At 42.8% G+C, this 21,965-nt stretch overlaps 1 protein-coding gene across 1 annotated transcript in view; it reads right to left on the bottom strand.

Annotated features, from left to right (window-relative positions):
• The window catches only part of LOC139386660 (RAN binding protein 9), a 371,620-nt gene that overhangs the window by 208,994 nt on the left and 140,661 nt on the right, over positions 1 to 21,965 (bottom strand). The window lies entirely within an intron of this gene.

The following is a 21,965-nucleotide window of genomic DNA, read 5'->3' as shown; positions in this document are numbered from 1 at the left end:
AATTGTCACTGAATTGAACTACAAACGTTAAGCTTTTGTCAATGCAAACGTTATAACATTGTTAGCTACTGGTAACTAAAGTTAGCTAGCTAGCTTGGCTAGCTAAAGTCCTAGCTAAACTCAGCAAAAAAATAAACATCCCTTTTTCAGGACTCTGTCTTTCAAAGATAATTTGTAAAAATCCAAATAACTACACAGATTTTCATTGTAAAGGGTTAAAACACTGTTTCCCATGCTTGTTCAAGGAACCATAAACAATTAATGAACATGCACCTGTGGAATGGTCGTTAAGACACTAACAGCTTACAGACTGTAGGCAATTAAGGTCACGGTTATGAAAACTTAGGACACTAAAGAGACCTTTCTACTGACTCTGAAAAACACCAAAATAAAGACACCCATGGTCCCTGTTCATCTGCGTGAACCTGCCTTAGGCATGCTGCAAGGAGGCATGAGGACTGCAGATTTTTTTTTCACCTTTATTTAACCAGGTAGGCTAGTTGAGAACAAGTTCTCATTTACAACTGCGACCTAGCCAAGGTAAAGCAAAGCAGTTTGACACATACAACAACACAGAGTTACACATGGAATAAACAAACATACAGCCAATAATAGAGTAAAAAAAGTATATATACTGTGTGAAAATGAGGTAAGATCAGGGAGGTAAGGCAATAAATAGGCCATGGTAGCGAAGTAATTACAATATAACAGTTAAACACTGGAATGGTGTTACTGGGGTGCAAAGGAGCAAGATAAATAAATACAGTATGTGGATGAGGTAGTTGGATGGGCTATTTACAGATGGGCTATGTACAGGTGCAGTGATCTGTGAGCTGCTCTGACAGCTGGTGCTTAAAGCTAGTGAGGGAGATATGTGTCTCCAGTTTCAGTGATTTTTGCAGTTTGTTCCAGTCATTGGCAGCAGGGAACTGGAAGGAAAGGAGGCCAAGGAGGAATTGACTTTGGGGGTGACCAGTGAGATATACCTGCTGGAGCGCGTGCTACTGGTGGTGCTGCTATGGTGACCAGTGAGCTGAGATAAGGCGGGGCTTTCCCTAGCAGAGACTTGTAAATGACCTAGAGCCAGTGGGTTTTGCGATGAGTATGAAGGGAGGGCCAGCCAACGAGAGCATACAGTTTGTAGTGGTGGGTAGTATAGGGGGCTTTGGTGACAAAACGGATAGCACTGTGATAGACTGCATCCAATTTGTTGAGTAGAGTGTTGGAGGCTATTTTGTAAATGACATCGCCGAAGTCGAGGATCAGTAGGATGGTCAGTTTTACGAGAGTATGTTTGGCAGCATGAGTGAAGGATGCTTTGTTGCGAAATAGGAAGCCAATTCTAGACTTAATTTTGAATTGGAGATGCTTAATGTGAGTCTGGAAGGAGAGTTTACAGTCTAACCAGACACCTAGGTATTTGTAGTTGTCCACATATTCTAAGTCAGAGCCGTCCAGAGTAGTAATGCTGGACGGGCGGGCAGGTGCGGGCAGTGATCGGTTGAAGAGCATGCATTTAGTTTTACTTGCATTTAAGAGCAGTTGGAGGCCATTGAAGGAGAGTTGTTTGGCATTGAAGCTTGTCTGCAGGTTAGTTTAAACAGTGTCCAAAGAAGGGCCAGAAGTATACAGAATGGTGTCGTCTGCGTAGAAGTGAATCAGAGAATCACCAGCAGCAAGAGCGATATCATTGATGTTTACAGAGAAGAGAGTCGGCCCGAGATTTGAACCCTGTGTCACCCCCATAGAGACTGCCAGAGGTCCGGACACAGGCCCTCCGATTTGACACACTGAACTCTATCAGAGAAGTAGTTGGTGAACCATGCGATGCAATCATTTGAGAAACCAAGGCCAGTGCAACAAATTGCAATGTCCGTACTGTGAGACGCCTAAAACAGCGCTGCAGGGAGACAAGACGGGCAGGTGATCGTCCTTGTAGTGGCAGACCACGTGTAACAACACCTGCACAGGATCGGTACATCTGAACATCACACCTGCGGGACAGGTACAGGATGGCAACAACTGCCCGAGTTACACCAGAAACGTACAATCTCTCCATCAGTGCTCAGACTGTCCGCAATAGGCTGAGAGAGGCTGGACTGAGTGCTCTTCACTGACGAGTCGCGGTTTTGTCTCACCAGGGGTGATGGTCGGATTCACGGTTATCGTTGAAGGACTTAGCGTTACACCGAGGCCTGTACTCTGGAGCGGGATTGATTTGGAAGTGGAGGGTCCATCATGGTCTGGGACGGTGTGTCACAGCATCATCGGACTGAGCTTGTCATTGCAGGAAATCTCAACGCTGTGCATTACAGGGAAAACATCCTCCTCCCTCATGTGGTACCCTTCCTGCAGGCTGACATGACCCTCCAGCATGACAATGTCACCAGCCATACTTATTGTTCTGTGCGTGATTTCCTGCAAGACAGGAATGTCAGTGTTCTGCCATGACCAGCGAAGAGCCCGGATCTCAATCCCATTGAACACGTCCGGGACCTGTTGGCTCGGAGGGTCAGGGCTAGGGCCAATCCCCTGGATCAGTACGTCAGGAATCGCATAGTTTGAGCAGGTCAATGACACAAATGACTGTTCCGTTCTCTAGACTCCTGTCGGTGTCCGTTCTGAAATGTCAGAAAATGATCGGTCTTTATAGTATGAGCAGTGCTACGACGCGATTGGACAAGGACTACTGCCAATAGCCGATGAGCTCTCAGCATGTGAGACCAAAACAATTATAGTGAAGTGGAAAGCAACAACAAGCAAGTTGTCACTACTTTGGCTATATTGCACAAATTTATAAAAACAAACTTTTTGGGGGTTAGGCATAAGGTTAGCAATGTGGTTAGGTTTAAAATCAGATTTTAGGAAGATACATTGTAGAATAGATGGGGCTAACTATTACAAATATATATATTTAACCTTTATTTACTGGTTTAGCCATACTTATGACAGATTGGTAGAGTTGTGGAGTGAATGCAGCTATAGCGTTTGCCATGGAGAACTGCAAATGTGTTGCTACTGCTCTCAATAACATAGCTGACCTGAATTTATCAGGTGCTATCGAAGGTCAGTGGGAAAAAGTTGTGATGGACTACTTTCTGGAGGACGATCGTGCCATGCTGACCATGCATGACTTTGAAAAATGAATCAGATGATGAGGAAATCCCTGATTTAAGTAAAAACATTTTAATTGAAGAAGACATTGTAGACTCTTTTGATGACAGTGATGGAGAAGAAACGGTGATCAACGTGTATGAACTGTGTGTAATCGTTATATTTTCTCAATGCCATTTCACATGGCTAGTTATAGCCTAATGTTGCTAGCTAACTAGCAAACATTGAACCTATTTGGTTAACTTTAGCTAGCAATGACAATCTGTTTGTATTGCTAGTACTCTATGGCTTGGGATTATAATTAATTGTTTAGCTAGCTAACTTTAATGTTACATGTCTAAACCAAAGACCCCAAGTTAAAGCTTGCTGTTTGCTAGCTAACGTTAGCTGACGTTAGATGGCTGGCTAGCTAGCAAGCTAACATTACGTGTATGAACTGTGTGTATTGATGTTATCTCAGAATGCCATTTCACATCTATTTTATAATAATGCTAAAATATTTATATCTGGAAGTTGTCTTTCAGCATCAGTACAACACGCCTGACTCTCCTCCACTAGTCACACAAGGAGAATGGTCTAATGCCTCCCATCAAAAAGAGAGCTGGACCAAGCACAGGTTACGCCTGAAGCATGAGGACTTCCAGTGAGTGGTGAACTTCATCAACAACAACGCAGAGGATAATGCAATAGTATTGCCAGGATGCCACCCAGGACACAAACACTTTCGTGGAAAGCTGCTGCCATCCCATGTGACAAAAGCAGCATTGTGGCGTCTCTACAAGGAATCAATGACAACACTTGGTATGTAAAGCATAAACACGTTTTGATTATTTAATTGACCTCCAACATGATTAGCACAACTTTTATTGATCTCACATTATTTCTGTCTCTGGGGGCCCATACTGAACCAGAAACAGTCAGGACCTTCACTTCCTGATCACAGGCCACACCAAGTTTGCCCCCGACTGGTGCTTCGGCCTCATCAAGCAGCGCTTCAGAAAGACCAGTGAACGAACACTTTGTCTGAGATTGCTGGTGTTGTGAATGACAGCGCTGACGGGTCAACATCCCACAGCTGGTTGGACTGGAGGGTGACACTGCGATGGTGGAAAGCTATGGCTGGCAACAATGCCTGACTCCGTACTTCAGGCTACTGCCACAGATCAAGCAGTACCAGCACTTCAGGTGAAAATAATTTTCATTGCATTGTATGGGGTTATTCTTCTTATCTACTCTTGGGAGGTGAATTGATGTTGTGCAAGTTTGTAATGTCTTCAGATTTTTTTTGTTATTCACAGTTTTACAGCTTCGATGCTCTGGAGACTGGTGTTGTTGACACCAAGGAGCGTTCGGACTGTCTGGACTAGGTTTCAGCTGCTGCGCAACACCTTCCTCCCATAGATGGTCTGCCTGTACAAGCACCACCTGGACTGGACACAGCTAGACAAACTTATATTTTTGAGGGACTTTTGCGACAGAGGCTATGGACATCACATGCCCTGCACCAAAGTCAAGGGCAGGACAGAAACAGGCTCTTCGAATATAGATTCCCTTGTTCATGCGTGGTTCGGACGGACCAGTCATCAGCACTATCTGCAGTGCCTCTATTCAAATGACTCTCGCCACACACGCCATACGTTGCTGCTACCATTTGTTTTATCCTGCTGCTCAGCCACTTTACCCCTGATGGTATGCATATAACTGCCTCATCTATCACTGATATCGTTATTGATATTGTTCTTGTACAAATTGTATATTATTTTATTTATATTGACACTATCTATTTCTGATATTGCTACTATGCAAGAAACTATATGGCTGTACCTTTTCCACCTTTTGTAGAGACCCATCCACTTAGCAAGACTTAGAAAAATATTGATATATACAATTTATTTTGATATGTGTGGTCATAACATGATTTTGTGACATACCACAACAATATCATGTGACTGTATCAAGTGTCCACCTCATAAATATATGGTGCATGCATCTGTTTATGTACTGTTCATGTGCACCTCGCTCAGGTTTCAACTCCGGTTGCATGGCCTTAACTTATGTATGGAATACTGTGATAAGTGCGTGTGTAACAGTATATAAAGTATGCCAATGTATTGGTGTGAAGGCAGTGGTGTAAAAATACTTGAAAGTTCTAAAGTCTTTTGGGGGGTATCTGTACATTACTTTACTATTTATATTTTTGGGAACTTTAACTTCGCTACATTCCGAAAGAAAATAATGTATTTTTTACTCCAAACATTTTCCCTGACACCCAAAAGTACTTGTTAAAATTTGACAGGAAAATTGTCCAATTCACACACTTAGTGCCTTGCGAAAGTATTCGGCCCCCTTGAACTTTGCGACCTTTTGCCACATTTCAGGCTTCAAACATAAAGATATAAAACATATGTAATATATGTATTTTTTTGTGAAGAATCAGCAACAAGTGGGACACAATCATGAAGTGGAACGACATTAATTGGATATTTCAAACTTTTTTAACAAATCAAAAACTGAAAAATTGGGCGTGCAAAATTATTCAGCCCCCTTAAGTTAATACTTTGTAGCGCCACCTTTTGCTGCGATTACAGCTGTAAGTCGCTTGGGGTATGTCTCTATCAGTTTTGCACATCGAGAGACTGACATTTTTTCCCATTCCTCCTTGCAAAACAGCTCGAGCTCAGTGAGGTTGGATGGAGAGCATTTGTGAACAGCAGTTTTCAGTTCTTTCCACAGATTCTCGATTGGATTCAGGTCTGGACTTTGACTTGGCCATTCTAACACTTGGATACGTTTATTTTTGAACCATTCCATTGTAGATTTTGCTTTATGTTTTGGATCATTGTCTTGTTGGAAGACAAATCTCCGTCCCAGTCTCAGGTCTTTTGCAGACTCCATCAGGTTTTCTTCCAGAATGGTCCTGTATTTGGCTCCATCCATCTCCCCATCAATTTTAACCATCTTCCCTGTCCCTGCTGAAGAAAAGCAGGCCCAAACCATGATGCTGCCACCACCATGTTTGACAGTGGGGATGGTGTGTTCAGCTGTGTTGCTTTTACGCCAAACATAACGTTTTGCATTGTTGCCAAAAAGTTCAATTTTGGTTTCATCTGACCAGAGCACCTTCTTCCACATGTTTGGTGTGTCTCCCAGGTGGCTTGTGGCAAACTTTAAACAACACTTTTTATGGATATCTTTAAGAAATGGCTTTCTTCTTGCCACTCTTCCATAAAGGCCAGATTTGTGCAATATACGACTGATTGTTGTCCTATGGACAGAGTCTCCCACCTCAGCTGTAGATCTCTGCAGTTCATCCAGTGATCATGGGCCTGTTGGCTGCATCTCTGATCAGTCTTCTCCTTGTATGAGCTGAAAGTTTAGAGGGACGGCCAGGTCTTGGTAGATTTGCAGTGGTCTGATACTCCTTCCATTTCAATATTATCGCTTGCACAGTGCTCCTTGGGATGTTTAAAGCTTGGGAAATCTTTTTGTATCCAAATCCGGCTTTAAACTTCTTCACAACAGTATCTCGGACCTGCCTGGTGTGTTCCTTGTTCTTCATGATGCTCTCTGCGCTTTTAACGGACCTCTGAGACTATCACAGTGCAGGTGCATTTATACGGAGACTTGATTACACACAGGTGGATTGTATTTATCATCATTAGTCATTTAGGTCAACATTGGATCATTCAGAGATCCTCACTGAACTTCTGGAGAGAGTTTGCTGCACTGAAAGTAAATGGGCTGAATAATTTTTGCACGCCCAATTTTTCAGTTTTTGATTTGTTAAAAAAGTTTAAAATATCCAATAAATGTCGTTCCACTTCATGATTGTGTCCCACTTGTTGTTGACTCTTCACAAAAAAATGCAGTTTTATATCTTTATGTTTGAAGCCTGAAATGTGGAAAAAGGTCGCAAAGTTCAAGGGGGCCGAATACTTTCGCAAGGCACTGTATCAAGAGAACATCCCTGGTCATCTCTACTGCATCTGATTTGGCAGACTCACTAAACACAAATGTTTCATTTATAAATTATGTCTGAGTGTTGGAGTGTGCCCCTGGCTATCCGTCAATAAAAAAATTGAGCCGTCTGGTTTAATATAAGGAATTTGACATGATTTATACTTTTACTCAAGTATGACAATTTAGTATTTTTTTCACCACTGGATGTGGCTGGGGGTTATAGCATTTCATTCACATGACCCATCAATTTAGACAAGCGTGTCTGGGTAAGTGTCATCTAAAATTTATAAAATATTTTGATCTGGACACTTTGAATGGGTGTAGACAAAGGAGAACTCTCTAGTAGGCACCAGAACATTCAAAGGCCCTTTTCTCAAAAGTGAGTTTACAAGTTTATCAACTTTCAAAGCAGAATTACTTTCCCATTGTGTCTCAACTGTAGTGTATGATAGACCATTTTGTAGCTCTGAGTCTCTACTTTTATCTAAGGTAAAAAATACATTTTCAAATTTTGCTACATAAGACCGATTTGAGCCGGTCAGTCACAAACAACCACATCTTTCCATTGTATTCCAGGAGCGTTTGATAAACTACAACGGGGAACAGAGGCAGGGACTTCATACAAACTCATCTTAGTATACAACACTCCAGCTGCTACGAAGTCTTCTCTATATATCCCATTCATGGTGATCTCAACTTTCTCTTTGTGTTGACCATTTCTACTGGTATTCAGGGTCTTCTTCACATGAGGGAACAGCGGCAGTACCATGTATGTATATTTAGACACTACCCAGTTAGCATGCAACGGTGAAGAGAGGGATTGCTCTCTCAGCTGTCCCTCAACATGTTGATCATTTAGGTGCCAATCAGTTATCAGGCACGGGAAGATTACATTTTCTCTCTATCCCAATGACAACCCTTCTTCAGTACAGGCAATAGATCAATTCATTTTACACATTAAATCTCTTCCTAACAAATTTACTGGCAGGCAAAGGAGTACAGGATTCCGTGTCTCCATTTGCCCTCTCCCTACTCCAAGTCCATGGGAAAAGTCAAACATTCTTCATAGGGAATTCCAGACGTTCCAACTGTGCATTGTTTTCTTTGATGGGGAGACAGACAGGGCAGACATGTTCAACACTGAGACTGCAGAATTTTAAGTTTATTACCTAAAATGTCAATAAAAAGGGTTTTGGGTTGACAAGGTGGTCAATTTTAGCATTTGACAGGTTGTTTTTGGTTCTTCATCATTTTCTTCACTTGTCTCTTCTGTTTCTGCCTCTATGATTGGTAGCCACCTCGTCCACCTCCTCTTCCAAATGGGTTGTTCACCTGAATGCCCACAGGTGGGGACGGCCACTCTCCTTGGGCTTCTCCTGCTCCAGGACAGTGTCTTAAAAAATGCCCTTCCTTCCCACAGTTGTAGCCACTCCAGTCTCGCCCTCCGTCATCTCCAGCAGGAGCCCCAAAAAATGCTGCCTGGGTCTGTCTGATGCAGAATACTTGGGATACATCGTGGGAAGTGGAAAAATACGCCCACAGGCCAAGGCAAAGGCAATTCGGGACTGGCCTCGGCCCCAGACGTCCGAGCCTTCTTGGGCATAACGGGATATTATCGCCGTTTCATCCCTGTATATGCAACCATTGCCACCCCCCTCACAAACCTCATCAAGAAAAACCTGCCAAACCGTGTAGCATGGAAGGACAAGACAGAAGACGCCTTCCAGTTTCTAAAAGATAGCCTTTGCTCTGATCCCGTCCTGCAGGCGAATGACTTCTCCCAAGAGTTCATTGTGCAGGGCTGGGATATGGGGCTCGGGGCCATCCTAGCTCAGGGTGAAGCTGAAGCAGAGAGGCCTATTCTCTTCATAAGTAGGAAGCTCAGTGATCGGTGAACAGAGATATGCTACCGTAGAGAAAGAGGCCATTAAGTGGGCCCTTGATTATCTCCGGTACTACGTACTCTGGTGTAGTTTTGCCCTCGTTACTAACCACGCTCCCCTAACGTGGATGGCCTGGTAAGAGAAACAATAACAACAGAATAGCCAGATGGTTTCTTGCATTTCAACCGTTCTCTTTCCATGTCATCCAGGGGGCTGGATGGGAGGAACGGGAATGCGGACGTGCTGTCCCGACGCTACTTTGACGGCGTGTCTGGCACCCGGCCTTCTGGTCCGGTCCTGAGGGGGAAGGTATGTGGAAGTACCACCAGAGGGCAGGCTGGTTCCACCGATAGTAGCCCAGCCCGGCATGTGAGTCAAGGTGATCAGAGGCAATTATGCACAGCTGACAGTAGTAATGATCTATTCTCTTTCCCCTACAAGAGAGAGGAGGGAACCAGCAGTGAGGGGGACTGGAGGAAGAGAAGAGTGTTTGCTTCTACAAAGGAGAGGACGTACCTTTCGGAAGGGAGAAGAGGACAAACTACCTCTTGGGAATGGCCACCACGGATCCGGACCACCACCCGAAGGGCGCTCTCCACGAACAGGTATTTAAGGCAGTGACACACACGTGATTTATGTTATAGTTTGAAGCCTTGTGTTCCTTGTTCTTGTAAAGAAGATTTGTGTTTTCCTTGTGAGATCATCCTTGATTGTGTTGGCGGGTTTGAGAAAGAAATACCTCAATAGAGAACTTTGTTCAATTAAGAACCTGCTCCTGACTCATTTATTCCACCTTTCCGCTATCAGAGCAACCTCAAAACGACTTGGTCCGCTCACACTATATTGTCCTGAAAAAATTCAGTTACAAACGATTTTTGTCCTCCAATAGCTTTTCCAATATCCCCGTCCATGTGGAAATCTCCAAATATTGCTATTTCTGTCTTTAATATTTTTGCTCTCTTCAGGGCACGGTGATAGTTTGTAGGGTGATTTCCTTTACGGTCCATTAAGGTCTCCCACCATAATGATTTGAACGTTTGTTGCCTGTAAATTCATTAAATTGGTATACATATTTTCCAAGAAGTATGGATAATCCTGATTTCGACCATGTAGATTAATGAGCCAAATCTGTTATTCAACCACTTTCATTTTCAAAAGGATCCGTCTTCCTTGCGAATCATTTCTGACTATTTGCACATTCTGATTTGTTTTGTTGTTAACATCACACATTTTGAGTTCCATTGTCTATTACAAAAAATATGAATCACTGCATTCCTTCGTCCACGCAGATAGTGAGTTTCCTGTAAACAGCATATGCTATATTCCTTTTATTTTAACCACGTCTATTCTAATCTGCTAAATAATTATACCTGCCTTACCATAACTAGAAAATATTCAGTCTAAATTTAACATAATTGGTGCTTGTAAAGTTACTTCAATAAATAGTTTCTGTCTAGATGTCTCACTTGGTCAGTATTGGTCACCGCCTTCCAAAGTGTGTTGCATTATGGGGATCAATATTGACCAATTTCAGCTTCCATGATGACTGAATTCCACCAAAACCATCTGATTAAAGGCCACGAAAGATTTGACTTCAGTTGACTATACATTTCTGTAGTTGCTCTTCACAAACTTCATGCCTGCATTGTCTGAGGCTCTATTGTCAACAATTAATTAGTGGGTTTTTGTTTGAACATGACAGAAACCAACTTTGCGCGATTCATATATACAGTGGATATATTGTGATATTTGCGAGACTCTCTAACCAACTGACCAATTGATAATATATGCAACAAAAAAAAGAGAACGTAGTAACTCAACATAACGGTATATACAGTTGAAGTCACGTTTACATACACTTAGGTTGAAGTCATTAAAACTCGTTTACTCCACATTTCTTGTTAACAAAGAATAGTTTTAGCAAGTCAGTTAGGACATCTACATTGTGCATGACACAAATGTTTTGACACAAACATTTTCCAACAATTGTTTACAGACAGATTATTTCACTGTATCACAATTCCAGTGGGGCAGAAGTTTACATACACTAAGTTGACTGTGCCCTTAAACAGCTTAGAAAATTCCAGAAAATGATGTCATGGCTTTAGAAGCTTCTGATAGGCTAATTGACTTAATTTGAGTCAATTGGATGTGCACCTGTGGATGTACTTCAAGGCCTACCTTCAAACTCAGTACCTCTTTGCTTGACATCATGGGAAAATCAAAAGAAATCAGCCAAGACCTCAGAAAAAGAATTGTAGACCTCAACAAGTCTGGTTAATCCTTGGGAGCAATTTCCAAATGCCCGAAGGTACCACGTTCATCTGTACAAACAAAAGCACGCTATTATAAATACCATTGGACCACGCAGCCATTATACCGCTCAGGATGGAGACACATTGTTTCTGAGAGATTAACGTACTTTGGTGCGAAAAGTGCAAATCAATCCCAGAACAACAGCAAAGGACCATGTGAAGATGCTGGAGGAAACAGGTACAAAAGTATCTATATCCACAGTAAAACAAGTCCTATATCAACATAACCAAACAAAACGCTCAGCAAGGAAGACGCCACTGCTCCAAAACTGCCATAAAAAAAGCCAGACTACGGTTTGCAACTGCACATGGTGACAAAGATTGTACTTTTCGTAGAAATGTCCTCTGGTCTGATGAAACAAAAATAGAACTGTTTGGCCATAATGACCATCTTTATGTTTGGAGGAAAAAGGGGGAGAAGAACACCATCCTAACCGTGAAGCACGGGGGTGGCAGCATCATGTTGTGGGGGTGCTCCGCTGCAGGAGGGGTTGGTGCACTTCACAAAATAGATTGCTTCATGAGGAGGGAAAATGCTGTGGATATATTCAAGCAACATCGCAAGAAGTCAGTCAGGAATTTAAAGCTTGGTCGCAAATGGGTCTTCCAAATGGACAATGACCCCAAGCATTCTTCCAAAGTTGTGGCAAAATGGCTTAAGGACAACAAAGTCAAGGTTTTGAAGTGGCCATCACAAAGCCCTGACCTCAATCCCATAGAAAATTTGTGGGCAGAACTGAAAAAGCCTGTGGGAACAAGGAGGCCTACAAACCTGACTGTTACACCAGCTCTGTCAGGAGGAATGGGGAAAAAAAATCACCCAACGTATTGTGGGAAGCTTGTGGAAGGCTACCTGAAACGTTTGACCCAAATTAAACAATTTAAAGGCAGTTCTACCAGATACTAATTGAGTGTATGTAAACCTCTGACCCACTGGGAATGTGATGAAAGAAATAAATGCTGAAATAAATCATTCTCTCTACTATTATTCTGACATTTCACATTCTTAAAATAAAGTGGTGATCCTAACTTTATACGAGGATTAAAGGAATTGTGAAAAACTGAGTTTAAATGTACTTGGCTAAGGTATGTAAACTTCCGAATCTCACTTTGAATCTTAGCTTTTTGACTGGGAGAACCATCTAAAGATAGTACAAGCTGGCCAGATAGGGTCTGGGAGCTCTTGAGAGAGTTTGAAAAGTGCCGCAGAACTGCTTCAAATTGATATCTTTAACAGAGTAGCCAATGGATCAGCCTGCCAGATAAGACAAGCTTACTGGCAAGATAGGGTTGTCCGGCCGACCAGATAGTACCAGTTGGCCAGCCAGATAGGACCAGTAGGCTGGCCAGATAGGATCAGTCGACCGGTCAGAAGTCCAGCTGGCATGCCAAGTAGGACTAGTCAGCTGGCCAGCCATATAATAACAGTCGGCTTGTCAGATAGGACCAGTCGGCCGGTCTGCCAGATAGGGTCAGCCGGAAGGTCATATAAACTCAGCTAAAAAAGAACCGTCCTCTCACGGTCAACTGCGTTTATTTTCAGCAAACTTAACATGTGTAAATATTTGTATGAACATAAGATTCAACAACTGAGACATAAACTGAACAAGTTCCACAGACATGTGACTAACAGAAATTGAATAATGTGTCTCTGAACATCCAACAGGTCCCAGACATGCTCAATGGGATTGAGATCCGGGCTCTTCGCTGGCCATGGCAGAACACTGACATTCCTGTTTTGCAGGAAATCACATACAGAACAAGAAGTATGGCTGGTGGCATTGTCATGCTGGAGGGTCATGTCAGGATGAGCCTGCAGGAATGGTACCACATGAGGGAGGAGGATGTCTTCCCTGTAACGCACTGTGTTGAGCTTGTTAGCAATTTCAATCTGATGATGCAATGACAACAAGCTCAGTCCGATGATGCTGTGACACACTGCCCCAGACCATGACGGACCCTCCACCTCCAAATCGATCCCGCTCCAGAGTACAGGCCTCTGTGATGCTCATTCCTTCGATGATAAACACGAATCCGACCATCACCCCTGGTGAGACAAAACGTGACTCGTCAGTGAAGAGCACATTTTGCCAGTCCTGTCTGGTCCAGCGACAGTGGGTTTGCGCCCATAGGCAACGTTGTTGCCGGTGATGTCTGGCAGGGATCTACCTTACAACAGGCCTACAAGCCCTCAGTCCAGCCTATACCAGCCTATTGTGGACAGTCTGAGCACTGATGGAGGGATTGTGCGTTCCTGGTGTAACTCAGGCAGTTGTTGTTGCCATCCTGTATCTGTCCCGCAGGTGTGATGTTCGGATGGACCGATCATGTGCAGGTGTTGTTACATGTGGTCTGCCACTGCGAGGACGATCAGCTGTCAGTCCTGTTTCCCTGTAGCACTGTCTTAGGCATCTCACAGTATGGCCATTGCAACTTATTGCTCTGGCCACATCTGCAGTCCTCATGCCTCCTTGTAGCATGCCTAAGGCACGTTCACGCAGATGAGCAGAGGCTTTGGGCATCTTTCTTTTGGTGTTTTTCAGAGTCAGTAGAAAGGCCTCTTTAGTGTCCTAACTTTTAACTTTTCTTAATTGCCTACCGTCTGTAAGCTGTTGGTGTCTTAACAACCGTTCCACAGGTGCATGTTCGTTAATTGTTTATGGTTCATTGAACAAGCATGGAAAACAGTGTTTAAACCCTTTACAATGAAGATCTGTGAAGTTATTTGGATTTTTACGAATTATCTTTGAAAGACAGGGTCCTGAAAAAGGGCAGTTTATTTTTTTGCTGAGTTAAGTACCAGTCGGTTAGCCAAATTGAAACAGTCAACCGGCCTGCCATTTTATACCAGTCGGCCGCCCAGTTGGACCAGTCGGCCAGATAAGGTTGGCCAGCAGGTCATTTAGTACCAGTCGGCCTGCCAGATAGGTACATTCGGCCAGCCAGACAGATGGAGGGTTACGATGGCAACACCCATCCGTAGCACGCGCTCCAGCAGGTGTATCTCACTGATCATCCCTAAAGCCAACACCTCATTTGGCCGCCTTTCGTTCCAGTTCTCTGCTGCCTGTGATTGGAACGAATTGCAAAAATCACTGAAGTTGGAGACTTTTATCTCCCTCACCAACTTCAAACATCTGCTATCTGAGCAGCTAACCGATCGCTGCAGCTGTACATAGTCTATTGGTAAATAGCCCACCCATTTTCACCTACCTCATCCCCATACTGTTTTTATTTATTTATTTTTCTGCTCTTTTGCACACCAATATCTCTACCTTTACATCTGCATAATTGTAATTATTTGCCTACCTTCTCATGCCTTTTGCACACAATGTATATATAGACTCCCCTTTTTTCTACTGTGTTATTGACTTGTTAATTGTTTACTCCATGTGTAACTCTGTGTTGTCTGTTCACACTGCTATGCCTTATCTTGGCCAGGTCGCAGTTGCAAATGAGAACTTGTTCTCAACTAGCCTACCTGGTTAAATAAAGGTGAAATAAAAAAAAAATAAATAAAATGGATCTAGTTAGCCAGCCAGATAGGTTCAGTCGGCCAGCTGGCCAGATTGGTCGGAGGAGACAATGTTTGGGCAAGGAACTTGATCGGTCCGGGCCGACCAGACCAATCTGGCCGGCTGAAGCTACACTACATTTACAAAAGTATGTGGCCACCCCTTCAAATGAGTGAATTTGTCTATTTCAGCCACACCCGATGCTGACAGGTGTATAAAATCGAGTAGAATGGCCTTACTGAAGAGCTCAGTGACTTTCACTGTGAAACTTTAAGTGTTGTTATTGTGAAGTGGAAACGTCTAGGTAGGCCACACAAGCTCACAGAACGGGACCACCGAGTGCTGAAATGCATAGCACGTAAAAAATTCTGTCCTCGGTTGCAACACTTACTACCGTGTTCCAAACTTCCACTGGAACTAAAGTCAGCACAATAACTGTTTGTCAGGAGCTTAATGAAATGAGTGTCCATGGCAGAGCAGTCGCACACAGCCTAAGATCACCATGCGCAATGCCAAGCTTTGTCTGGAGTGGTGTACTGCTCGACGCCATTGGCCCCTGGAGCAGTGGAAACACTTCACCATTTGGCAGTCCAACGGAGTGTTACGTTCCCCAGTTTCTGTGTTGTGGGTTTGTATGCGTGTGTACTTCAGGATGGCTTCCTGGATTCCAAGCAGCAGATTGGTCGGCCCCATTGCAGATTGGCGCTCTGACCCCGCCCTCTCGTCAGGGGAAACAGCTGGCTCATCAATTACCGACTCCTTCTGCAGCTTGAAAAGCCAGTGTTCCTTTGTTAGGAGAGAGCTTCTTTGTATGTGCTTTGTTGGTTGTTGGGCTGAAAGTGTTGTTGTAAAGTATTTTGTAGCCGCTCCTGCAGAGGAATGCCGCTCCTGCAGAGGAATGTTCACTGAGTTTGGTGATTTGGTCATTTGTTCCCGGGGGGAAGGCACGTTGGGAGTGTTTAGGCAAGAGGCCTGTGGGCATATATAACGGGCATACATAACCCACACTAGGTAAGACCTGGGCGGACCAACCACTGTATTATGGTTAGCACGCCAGGTGGTCCTAACAATAGATACGTTTTGGGTAGGTAAGGTAACTTCTACTTTCTTTGTTTTGGTTCCGTCCAGCCCCTTTTCCCCACTTTACCGTGTGAAGGAAATACATTTCCTGTAAACGGTAACTTTTCTCAGCCTCTGTCGTCCTTCCCCGCACCTACGAACACATACCTCTTTCACTCCGCAGGGCGTTGCGTTCCCTCCACCAAGAGGCATACGTACACAGACAAATCTGGGTTTGGCGAATGCCAGGAGAATGGTACCTGCCCCAATTCATTGTAAAGTCAACTGTAACGCATGGTGGAGGAGGAATGATCTTCTGGGGCTGTTTTACATGGTTCGTGCTAGGCCCCTTAGTTCCAGTGAAGGGAAATCTTAATACTACAGCATCCAATGACTTGATTCTGTGATTCTAACTTTGTGGCAACAGTTTGGGGAAGGACCTTTCCTGTTTCAGCATAACAATGACCCTGTGCACAAAGCAAGGTCCATACAGAATTGGTTTGTTGAGATTGGTGTGGAAGAACTTGACTGGCCTGCACAGAGCCCTGACCTCCACCCAAAGGTGTATGATGGGAACGCCGACTGCCAGCTATGACTAACATCAATGCCAGACCTCACTAATGCTCTTGTGGCTGAATGGAAACAAGTACCCACAGCAATGTTCCAACATCCAGCCTTCCCAGAAGAGTAGCAGGAAGTTGAAATTGGGCATGCTATTTATCCAAAAGTGAAAATTCTGCCCCCTAGCTACAAGAGCAGGTTCCCACCAGCTTTCTATAGGCTTGGTCTGCTATATTTATTTCTCAACTTTCCTAATATTAAGCACATTGCTTTTCTTTACAACAGGAGTATAGCCTACCTGGCTGGCACGAAAATGAACCACGGGAAAAGAGTCCTCCATTCGCTATTTAAGTACATAGATGACATGTACTTTTTCTCCTGCCCCTGTTTCAAGACAGGTGCATGATAATGGTCCATTCTAAATCATAACAAATTTCACATATATACTATTTAGTATATTTAAAAACAAGATGGGTGACAATATTAGCATATCACTTGTGAATGAGATATATATATATATATATATATTATTTTTTACCTTTATTTAACTAGGCAAGTCAGTTAATAAGAACAAATTCTTATTTTCAATGACGGCCTAGGAACAGTGGGTTAACTGCCTGTTCAGGGGCAGAACAACACATTTCTATCTTGTCAGCTCTGGGGTTTGAACTTGCAACCTTCCGGTTACTAGTCCACCGCTCTAACCACTAGGCTACCCTGCCGCCACTTGTGAATGATGCCCAGCGTAAGGCAAGAAACAATGCCTTTTTTTTCTCGACTTTTAGAATCATAGTCACACACCTCATGTAGCCCATATGTTTTGATAAGGTTTGTATCATAACTATAGTGTCCAATTAACTTTTCTTAAAATGAATCTGCCTTCCAAGGTGTATAGAGCTTAACTTGAAACTCACACGCTGCTTATGTATGCAAGTTTGGGGAGGATCCTTTTCACCATAAAAATGCACCTTTATAATAAAAGCATTACATGCATTATCACATTTGCGATCACTTTTGATAATGGTGTTTTCACAATAATGGAACATTCACGTTTATAGTGTACTGCAGTGTGTACATTGCTGTGCTTATGTGACGAAATAGCCTAATAGTTCATCACCTTTTAAGGTAAACGTCAGCCTCATTGCGTAGAAAGTATTTTTTTTGATGCTAGTCCATATTTATTTGGGATCTATCGCATCCCACAACTGTCCCAAAATATGTTAGAAATATTTATTTCTCGCACAGAATAGAATGGGTCGACTTTTGTACTATGGGGGTTTGTAGATTGACATAGGCTAGTGGTTTTGCTGTTCCTTAGGCCTTACTCATCTTGTTGGCTGACGAAAAGTAAGTGTGGACAGTTCTTCCAACGTCTTCATTTATACACATCGGAATTGAATAAGGACACGCACAGTTGCGTCCCTGAAGTGTCTGTCTTCACTTGTAGCCTGTGAGAGGTGAAGGAGAGCCATGTGAGTGAGAGGTGCTTCAGAGCACTCAGGGAGAAGGGAACAATGACCACGGGCCGCAAAAGGCATGGATTATTTTGGGGTGCTTTATGGCCACACAAAAAGGAAATTCAATGGCATTATCAAGTGCTTGTCAAATTGTGATTGAGATACTGATGAAGTTTACAGCCTGAGCTGTAAATCATCCTTAGCGTCGCATCATGAAGCATTACAATGTATTACAAATCAAAACATATATCCCTACGTTTGTAGAACAACTAAAGTTACATTAATAACACTAAATTAAGCATATAGGAGGACTTGTTTATTTGTTAACTGCTCAACACAGAATAGCCGCATGTGCACACTCAAATCGTTTGTAGAAAATATCCTTTCTATTTTATTCAGCTTTGTTCAATTGTATTCTTCATACTATAAAACAATATAAAATCATGCCACAGAATTCTAACCAAATCTTGTCTGCTAAATGAACTAGTGTACCTCACAGCCATATGGCATAGCCAGATCAGGACCTAACATAACTCAGAGTATGCTATTCTATTCTTTTGAAATACATTTTCTTCATATGTTGTAGGCTATATTACATGGATGTAGTAGACTTTTAAAAATTTATATGTGGCTTGTAGGCTGTGTGGCCTGCGGGACCTAGCCGACTGGTCCAATGTGGCTGAACAACTAGTACTATATGGCAGACTAAGTGTTACTATCTTGCCGGCAGGCCCACTGGTCTTATCTGGCAACATCTAGTGGAAAGCCTTTTCAGAAGAGTGGAGGCAATTATATCAACAAAGGGGGGACAAACTCCATATTAATGCCCCCGATATGGAATGAGATGTTCGGCAAGCAGGTGTCCACATACCTTTGGTCATGTAGTGTATATTGATCATTTGAGGCACATGCTTCCATGCAAATGATTTTCCCCCCAATATTTGTCTGAGTTCAAGAACCATCCAGTCCATTAGTGGAATATAAGCGGCAATTAAGCATATAGGAGGACTTATTTCTTTGTTAACCGCTCTTCACAGAATAGCCGCACGTGCGCACTCTTTTTAGGCACATATTTTGACATGCTTTTGATGACTTTGATTGTGATTGTTTTTTTGATATACTAGAATAGGTTTGGTTAAAAATGTGTTGATGTGTAGAGTTCTTCTCATTGGGTGGTAAGCTATGAGTACAACATACAACACTCCTTCCGTGGCCTCCAACTGCTCTTAAACGCTAGTAAAACCAAATGCATGCTTTTCAACCGTTCGCTGCCTGCACCCGCACGTGCGACTAGCATCACCACCCTGGATGGTTCCGACCTAGAATATGTGGACATCTATAAGTACCTAGGTGTCTGGCTAGACTGTAAACTCTCCTTCCAGACTCACATCAAACATCTCCAATCTAAAATCAAATCAAGAGTCGGCTTTCTATTCCGCAACAAAGCCTCCTTCACTCACGCCGCCAAACTTACCCTAGTAAAACTGACTATCCTACCGATCCTCGACTTCGTTGATGTCATCTACAAAATAGCTTCCAACACTCTACTCAGCAAACTGGATGCAGTTTATCACAGTGCCATCCGTTTTGTTACTAAAGCACCTTATACCACCCACCCCTGCGACCTGTATGCTCTAGTCGGCTGGCCCTTGCTACATATTTGTCGCCAGACCCACTGGCTCCAGGTCATCTACAAGTCCATGCTAGGTAAAGCCCCACCTTATCTCAGTTCACTGGTCACGATGGCAACACCCACCAGTAGCACGCGCTCCAGCAGGTGTATCTCACTGATCATCCCTAGAGCCAACACCTCATTTGGCCGCCTTTCGTTCCAATTCTCTGCTGCCTGTGACTGGAACGAATTGCAAAAATCGCTGAAGTCGGAGACTTGTCTCCCTCACCAACTTCAAACATCTGCTATCTGAGCAGCTAACCGATCGCTGCAGCTGTACATAGTCTATCGGTAAATAGCCCACCCAATTTTACCTACCTCTTCCCCATACTGTTTATATTTATTTACCTTTCTGCTCTTTTGCACACCAATATCTCTACCTGTACATGACCATCTGATCATTTATCACTCCAGTGTTAATCTGCAAAATTTTAATTATTCGCCTACCTCCTCATGCCTTTTGCACACAATGCATATAGACTCTCTTTTTTTTCTACTGTGTTATTGACTTGTTAATTGTTTACTCCATGTGTAACTCTGTGTTGTCTGTTCACACTGCTATGCTTTATCTTGGCCAGGTCGCAGTTGCAAATGAGAACTTGTTCTCAACTAGCCTACCTGGTTAAATAAAGGTGAAATAAAAAATAAAATCAAGACGAGGCTGTAGTAGAAGTTGCATCTGATTGACGATTCATGGTTATTTTTCATCAAGGAAAATTCCACTCCTGGAGTTCAATTTACTTTTCTTAAAGTTGGTTTTCTCTCTCACTTAATTCCCAGGTCAAAGGTGGTAAGTGTTTTTCTACAAACCTTTTGTTGAATGGGCATTGATAAATACTGTTTCTAGTATGTTAGAGATGGGATTCTGCTTGAGCATGTGTTTAGGAATAAGCACTGCATTCGGCTCATTAAGTACAGAATCAGCAAACAAATGCACGTTGGGTGGTTTACATATGTAGTCACTGGTCTTTAACTACCAGATTTTTTAGTCTTACAATTTTGTTTTATGATATTGGTTGGATTTATATACAATTTTCCTCGATGCTCGAAGCACTTCATTAACGTTGTACGGGGGAAACACTACATCCATGAGCAATATGTAGTAACCACCTGGGTGATGACATGGTAGCCATTATGCACCAGACAGCTTACACATCAGCCATCACAGTGCAGAGATGAGGAGAGTGAATCATGACAATGAATTTATGTTGTAATTTCTTTGTCTGATTACAAGTTAGTCAGATTGTCTCCTCTAATCCTGAATACTGTTAAAATACACATAAAATAACTCAACACAGACACCTGAGTAAATAGGTATTCATTTATTGCTAGAATCATCCTTTAATACATAACACAGCTAATACAAATGGGAAAAAAAGATACACCGACCAAGACCAGTATTGTATACCGTTGTTATACTTTCACTGTAAGCTTTGAAAATGACTTTGGGAGAAAAATAACATGGTAATCTCATATATTTCTTTGTGGTTCAGTTAGAGAATTTTATAGACGGTTAAAACCAAATCCATTGAAAAAGAACACGTGTACATAATATACAACAAGGCACTGAGGAAGAATCCTGCATATCTTTGGGTGGAGCTACCGCCCGCGGAGTTCCAGTGAAATGCTGTGGGGTGTCGCTTATGTTAAAGCAACCTTGCAGGAACTTTACGAGAACTTTGCTGGTAGAGGGAAATAATGAAGCAACTTCCAAGCTGGAGATCTTTTGAGTATGTACTGCTGTGTTTTTCGTCCAGATGTTTAAAGTAAACGTGATTATTTTGGACCAAGCTGCCCTATCTATATTATAATACACTAAGCTTTCTAAGCTGAAGGGAGGGTCTACTCCTAGCATTTTTGGCCAATTTTCAGAATCTTTGTCTTGTTTCCAGATTTTTGTGTTTGGAATGGCACTGTTGCTATTGCATCATGTCAGTGCCATTATGAAGTAATTTCACTCCTAAGGCAAAGCCTATAAAAGCATGGGTCCAGCTACTCAGTGGGTATAGCAATAATCATGCCCAGACGCAGACGATCTACTTCTCGCCCAGTCCGCAGGAGGCGTAAAAAACTCTTGGGTCCCTAGTTAGAAAGTTAGGCCCCTTCCCTTACTAGCCCATCAGGTAAGTGTCCTTTGGGCTGCAAAGCTCACTAGTCCAAAGTCTTCTAAATAAAAACGAGGACTTTAAACTAACTACGACCTACATTATGTTCAATCAGATTAAGTGTTAACCGGCAATGGCAGACATCCACATAGTAGATGTTTTGGCGGTGTTGGAGGTGGAACTGCATTGGAGCCATAAATCGGTAAACAGCTGCTCTTGCGATCATTGTCACGAAGCCACACCCGCCCCACTCATGTTAGAAGTTCCGAACGAGAAGGTGTAGGTTATATAGAAATGATTACCCTCAAATTGAAAAATCATTAA

Source organism: Oncorhynchus clarkii, chromosome 28, assembly GCF_045791955.1.
Source record: "Oncorhynchus clarkii lewisi isolate Uvic-CL-2024 chromosome 28, UVic_Ocla_1.0, whole genome shotgun sequence".
In the NCBI taxonomy this organism is placed as follows: Eukaryota; Metazoa; Chordata; class Actinopteri; order Salmoniformes; family Salmonidae; genus Oncorhynchus; species Oncorhynchus clarkii.
The sequence above is the reverse complement of the archived record's forward strand: the minus strand, read 5'-3'. Positions and strand labels throughout refer to the sequence as shown.